The 7,500-nt window shown below is 28.4% G+C and overlaps 1 protein-coding gene across 9 annotated transcripts in view; it reads left to right on the top strand.

Moving 5' to 3' along the window:
* LOC124955343 (fasciclin-1) overlaps positions 1-7,500 on the top strand; it is a 271,339-nt gene that overhangs the window by 33,850 nt on the left and 229,989 nt on the right. The gene's annotated exons all lie outside the window — the stretch shown is intronic.

The following is a 7,500-nucleotide window of genomic DNA, read 5'->3' as shown; positions in this document are numbered from 1 at the left end:
GAGAACAGACAGCGAGAGAGAGAGAGAGAGAGAGAGAGAGAGAGAGAGAGAGAGAGAGAGAGAGAGAGAGAATGGTTGTTAAAGAAAAGAAGTTGCGTAGGGAGAATGAGGAGGGTCGCAGGAGGAGGAGGAGGAGGAGGAGGAGGAGGCCGGTGGGGAAAAAAGCGTTTCTCTAATGCATGGAATAATTAAAATTATACGAAAAAAAAGAAAAAAAAAAAAAAGAGAGAGAGAGAGAGAAAAGACACACAGAAAGCCAAAAAAAAAAAAAAAGAAAAAAATATACAGAAAAGAAAAAAGAAGAAAAGCTTAGCAAGTACGCGAACCTCGGGTGCTTTTGTTGAAATTACGTCAAATTTACCCTTAAACATTTTTTTATCCCCTCCCTCCTTTTTCCCCATCCCCTTTTTTTTTCTTTTGTCTTTATATATATATATATTTTTTTTTTTTTTTTTTTTTTTTTTTCTTTCATGAAAAACGAATGCACGAATGAACGAACGAATTCGAAAGAGTTAATAACGAAGTTAACTTTAAGAGTTGTCGATGGTAGTTGTTAAAGTTAATTAACTATATCCATATGAAAAAAAGAGGGAGAGAAAAAAAACAAAAAATAAAAAAAAAATGATTATAGAGTTTTCTCTCTTTCTCTCTCTCTCTCTCTCTCTCTCTCTCTCTCTCTCTCTCTCTCTCTTTCTCTTTCCTCACGAATCGCGTTACATTATTCTCTCTCTCTCTCTTTTTTTTTTTTTTTTTTTTTCCTTTTTTTCTTTTATCATGGATATTAATCGGAAATTTTATAAACATCTCTGTTATCGTTATTTCAATAACAAATATCATTAGTTTTTAATCATAAAGACCGATTATTATCCATCGTATGTATTCGTTTGTATGATGTAGTATATATAGTATGTATATATGTATGTATGTACGTATGTATGTATGCATTTATTTATGCACTTGATGTTGGAAAATTGACATACATAAATAAATACGTTTATACACGAGGTAAGTATTAACAGAATGTTGTGTTCTCATCGATATCCATTTAACAGGACAATATGACCACTCATGTAAATGTTTCGCATTATAGATCTCTCTCAGATCTCATCATATATATATATATATATATATATATATATATATATATTTATATATTTATATACACACACACGCGCGCATTTATATATATATATATATATATATTTTTTCCTTTGCCTTTCTTTCCTTCCTTCCTTCCTTTTTTTTTTTTTTTTTTTTTTTTTTTTTTATACACATTCATTTGCGTCTTTTAGCTAATGAACGATACGTTGTTCATACGTCATCTAATAATATAAAAATTGTATGAATACAAATATATATATATATATTTTTTTATTTTGTTCATTTATTTATTTATTAATTTATAAATTTATTTCTATATTTCTTTTTTTTTATTTATTTAATACATTTACAAAATGAGTGGTGTACCTTTTTGGAGTCGACCAGCAAATTATTTTTTTTTTCTTCTTCTTTCTTTTCTCTCTCTCTCTCTCTCTCTCTCTCTCTCTCACTCTCTCTCTCGTTATATACACACACACATACACAACACAGAAAGACAAACATTAGTTTACATTTTCTTTCTAATGATATGTACGTTGTTATGTCGTTCGTTCGTTCGCCTCTAATGATACGAGTAAGTAAATGAATGCAACTATGTACATTTTTTTTTTTTTCTTTTTTATTTTATTTATTCGATGTATTTACAACTGCGAACGTTCTTGATGGGCTATCAAAGGATAATAATAAAATATACAAAATATAAGAACAAGGATATTTTTATTTATTAATATATATATATATATATATATATATATATATATATATATATATATATATATAATCTTTAATCTAATTTAAATTCAATGAAAATAAGAGGAAGGAGAAGAAGAGGAGAACCAATGAAATCCTTCATTTGAGATTAAACGGTACTCTGCTAACCATCACTATTTTGCATAATTATTTTTTCTTTTTTTTTCTTTCTTTCTTTCTTTCTTCTTCTTCTTCTTCTTTTTTTCTTTTTTGCCGCGTTGTAACTCCAATTTTTACCGCAATTTCTTCCGAGATATCACGAATCGTTCTCTCTCTCTCTCTCTCTCTCTCTCTCTCTCTATATATATATATATATATATATATATATATATATATATATCTTTTCTCCGTACCTGCGTAAAAGCATCTACCCGTAATGATACTTTATTTTATTATACAACCAGTACGGTACTTATGGCTCGAGTTTTTCGTAAAAAGGAATAATAAAGAGAGAAATAGAGATAAAGATAAAGATAGAGAGAGAGAGAGAGAGAGAGAGAAAGGAGAAAGGAGAAAAAAATGCATTATACGTAGTCCCATCGAATGAAATAGAAAAGTTTCAGTTTCGCGAAAGGACTTTCGTATTCAGGACTTTTTCCTTGTTTTATTTTTAATTTTTTTTCTTTTTTTTTTCTTTTTTTTTTTTTTTTCATTTTCTTTCTTTCCCTCTTTCTTTCTTCCTTTCTCGTTCTTTTTACCTTTCATCCCCCTCAGAGCCAGCAATCACCGATCCTCTTCTTATATTTTAAGTTTTAAATGTTTTAAACTGTATTAACTTGCATATACATGCGCATACGTCGAATATATTATTTTTAAGTGAGACACATCGGTACGATAAATAGTCCAGGGGAAAAAAATTGTATAATATTATAACGCGAAGTGCTTTCTTGGATACATTTCTATGGGGGTGGGGGGTGGTTGGGTGGGTGGGCAGGGGTATGCGCGCGCGCGCGCGAGGGGAGATATAAATAGTCGGGCGTGAACTTTTTGAAAAATTTTCTAAAGGAAGGAAATGAGAGGAAAAGAAAAAGAAAAAGAAAAAAAAATAAAAGGAGAAGAGAGAATGCGACGCGTTCGTCCGAAAGAAAAAAAAAAAAGAGAGAGAGAGAGAAAAGAAAAAAGGAAATAAATAAAAGAAAAAAAAGAGGAGTTGTGCTGTGCAAGAGATCGTTCGTTCGTTCGTTCGTTCGTTCGTTGAAAGTTTCGTCGCGATTTTTTAATGAGGATTCAAAGGCTAACTTTTCCAGAGGGGAATTATTTCTTTTACTTTTCTATTCTTTTTTTTTTCTTTTTTTTTTCTTTTTTTCCCCCCCCCCCCCCCTCCCATTTTTTCTGTTCCTTTTTTTCTTTCGCCCGATATTTTAACTGATAATATTAATTTACGCGTTACGTTTATATAACATTTATATCGTACGAGGAGACAGAGAGAGAGAGAGAGAGAGAGAGGAAGAAAAAAAGAAAATTAAAAAAAAAAAAAGAAAAAAAAGAAAAATTTGAAAATCACGAAGTAATACATACTTAACGAAGTCGCAATTAATTCGAATCTTTTTACACGTACATACATATGGTATTCAATTATGCAGCTGCGTGAAAAGGAAAAAAGATAAAAAATAAAAGAAAGGAAAGAACAAAAAAAAAAGGGAGAGAGAGAGAGAGAGAGAGGACAGTGATTTAAATATGCACTGTACAAAAATTTTTAAACGCTGAGCTTTAGGAAAAAAAAGAAAAAGAAAAAAAAAAAGAAAAAAGAACAAAGAAAAGAAAAAGAAAAATAACAAAAAAATAAATAAACACCATAAAGAAATGTAACAGCTGTTCCGACGATATGCCGTGGTCGCAAAAGAGAGAAAGATTTTCTTCGTAAAAATTTATAAGTCAAATGTGTGTGTGTGTGTACGTGTGTACGTGTGTGGATCCCCTGTTGTTCTGTGTATTATTAACATATAAAGAAGAGTAGATGAAAATAATTTGTCACGGTATATAATAAAACGAAGCTATATATATATATATATACATATATATATGAAAACGATTTAACAAATCAGTACAAAAGTTTATCGCAAATTTTATTAAAATCAAATCAGATCAGATTCCTCCCCACCCACCCCCGTCCTACCCTCCTTTCTATCAGTTTTCAATGATTCCATATATAGATCATATATGATAAAATCGAAGTGGTAAATTATTGATTGGATCGATATAATTAAATTGCAAATATATATATAACATAAATAAATGAATTAATAAATAAATAAATAAATGAATGAATAAATAAATAATAATAATAATAATAAAAAAATATTATCGTGATAGTATAAAGTTTTTGTGTACAATAACGACGACGAAATTTTGTACAAAAGATATGCGTATTAAAAATATTTTTTACTCGATCCAAAAAAAAAAAAAAAAAGAAAAAAAAAAATATACGTGCGCTTTTTGTTCGGGTTATTCGTTTAATTATTTTTTCTCTCTGTCCTTTTTCTTTTATTCTTTTTTTCTTTTTGTTTCGTCGAACTCTCTAGCATTGAATACTTCGGCCGGAGCGATTATCCTGGTTGGCTCGTTAAAAGCTCCGTTAACCGGGTAATTACTGAGGAGCAATTGGAGCGTCGTTTAACCATCAGTAAATCCTGGGTTTAGCGTCTACTGCTTATCCTTACCTTTCCTTTCCGTACGTTCCAGCGGTTTTTCACTCAAAGTGACCGTTTTGCGCCGCGTCCCTTCTTACCCTCTGTGTCAGCAAGCGCAACCCTTTTTACTTTACTCCTACTATTACTACTACTACTACTACTAGTACTATTACTACTACTATTACAACCATTCGCGTTTAGCAAGATTACAGGCAGCAATAGTTTAGTCGTTCTGTTGTTGAGTTGTATATGCCAGATTTAACGACTATGAAGTTAATGGTTGCGTTAATCTTTACGATATACTTGGACTTTTTTTTCTCTCTTTTTTTTCTTTCTTTCTCTCTCTCTCTTTTTTTTTTTTTTTTTTTTTTTTTTTTTTTTTTTTTTTTTTTTTGATTTTTTTTCACTTTTGTTCCTCTGCCTCTCTCTCTCTCTCTCTCGTTCGAATTGTCGTCGTACATTTGATTGATGAATATTTATAAATTTGATAAATATTTGTTATATAATTAATATAAATAATTATGGAAAAATATAAATATAATTTTTATTTCTCTACGAGTTAATTCATAATTGTTTTAATTCTTATTTTATTCCATACACGGATATATATATTCGGATAGATTTTTTTTTTTTTTTTTTTTTTACTTTCTGACTATACGTGATTTTGTGAATCGTAGAATGGTTTCTTTTATATAATTTCTGTGTGCGTATGTGTTTGTGTGTTTATCTATTTATTTTGAAAATTAGCCAAATCCATTTATATTTATTTTCTATGTATATTTATATATCTTTTTTTTTTTTTTTTTTATATTTAATTTGTATATTTAAGTCTATTCATTTTTTTTTCTCTTTTTCTTTTCCTTTTTTTTTTTTTTTTTTTTTTTTTTTTTTTTTTTTTTTTTTTTTTTGGAGCTTAAACCACTTTCAAAATAAATGACTCATGTATTCTTTATATATTTTGTGAGTATACGTTTATATATGTATATGTTTATTTTATATATATATATATATATATATATATATATATATATATATATATATATATATATATAGTACGTAATAATAATATAAACGTGATATTGACATTCCATTTCTTTTTTTCTATTTCGATATAATAATCGATGCTTCATCTCGAAATTTCAATATTTTTAGTTAACAAAAGTCTCGAACACATATCTATATCGTTCATAAATATTATACTTCCATTTCTAAAAAGTCATTATCTTCAATATCTTCGTTGATCTATTGTCTGATAACATATAATCATTATCATTAATATTATTATTATTATTATTATTATTATTATTTTAAAAAAGGAAACTCTTGACACATTTTCCTTTTTTTTTTTTTTTTGTTTGTTTTCTCTCTCCCTTTCTCTCTCTCCCTTTTTTTCTCTTCCTTTATTAATTTTGATCGTTACTTTCTTTCGAAAATACTTCAATAAATACTTCAAATAAATATAAAAGTATGCATGACGTAGCATACATAAATAAATATCTATCACTCTTTATTTATTTATTTATTTATATATATATATATATATATATATATATATATTTTAATTATTTAAAAAAAAATTTGATTTCGAGATAATGAAGATGAATTAATTTAAGTTTCGTCCCGTTTTATCTTTCTAATTTCAATGAGCGTTATAGTTGAAATCGTTTTAACGATCGATCTGTCAAAAAAAAGAAAAAAAAAGAAAAAAAAAAAAAGAGAAGAGAAAGAAAGGAGAGAAAAAGAGGGAAGGGTTATGATATTTGTCATTCTAAAAGAGAAAAAGGGATAGAAAGATATATATATATATATATCGACAAAGAGAGAAAGAGATAGAGAGAGAGAGGGAGGGGGTGGGGAAAAAGAATCTCGAGATACGAAAAGTTTATTATTCCGCCATCGTGAAACGTCTGTTAGCACGAACGACGAAAAGTAAACCCTATGTCGAAAGCACGTGCTCTCGAACGTTCTTGCTTTCGATAATATTTATCGTATCTCTTGTGTCGTCGCAGAAAATCAATGCAAACACCATAAAACGTTCTCGTTCGAATCGAGTATAACATCGATGATATGTTGTGCTACGAATGATGTTATTGGGGGGGTGGTGGAGGGGGATGGTGATGGCCACGAGAGGAACGAGAGGCAAAGAGATATTGGAAGTAGAGAGTGGGTTTGTTTCGATGCAAACGCGTTATTTTTTATTTTTATTTCTTTTTTCCTTCGATTTATTTTGTTTTTTTCTTTTTTTTCTTTTTTTTTTTTTCTTTTTTTAGTTTTTTCAATATATTCACAAAAAATATTCGGCTGGAAAGAAATCGCCGAAAGATCATACTAATCTTCTTCTTCGTTATCGTTTGTGTTAGTGCGCGCTATAAAAAAAGAAAGAAAAAAAAAGAAAAAATAAAAAAAAAAAAAAAACGACAGAACGATGGAAAATTTCACTCATTTCTTTCGTAGATATTATTTACATCAAGCTCGCGTGGATTTAATTATTTTTTCTTTTTATTTTTTTTTTCTTTTATTTATTTATTTATTTTTTTTTTTGTTTTTGTTTTTTTTTTTAAGAGGACAGAGGCAGACAGTTGTGCCGTGAGATAATATGTAATACTCGAGAACGCACGTTAAATTTACCACTTTACGTTATTTATTTATTTCTTTATTTATTTATTTGTTTTTTTTTCTTTTTTAAGTACAGCATAACGCCATTTTCGTAGCAAGCTTACATATGTATATAACGTGCATATGCCATTATGCAATCTTGGATATATATATATATATATATATCTGTATGTGTGTGTATACATATATTGAGCTACACTTTTTATTCTTTACTATTATAAAAAGAAATTCTATTGTTGGTAATATCAATGGCTCTCTCTCTTTCTCTCTTTCTCTCTCTTCGAATTTTTGGTAAAATTTTCCAGGACAAGTGGAAATAATAATACAAACGTTTTCTTTTAATTGTTAGCTTCGTTAATGTGAAAATATCAAGTATGTTACGATATTTCGAGAATCCTTCAACGTT

Source organism: Vespa velutina, chromosome 18 (genome assembly GCF_912470025.1).
Source record: "Vespa velutina chromosome 18, iVesVel2.1, whole genome shotgun sequence".
Classification (NCBI taxonomy): Eukaryota; Metazoa; Arthropoda; class Insecta; order Hymenoptera; family Vespidae; genus Vespa; species Vespa velutina.
This window is presented reverse-complemented; position numbering and strand designations above follow the sequence as displayed.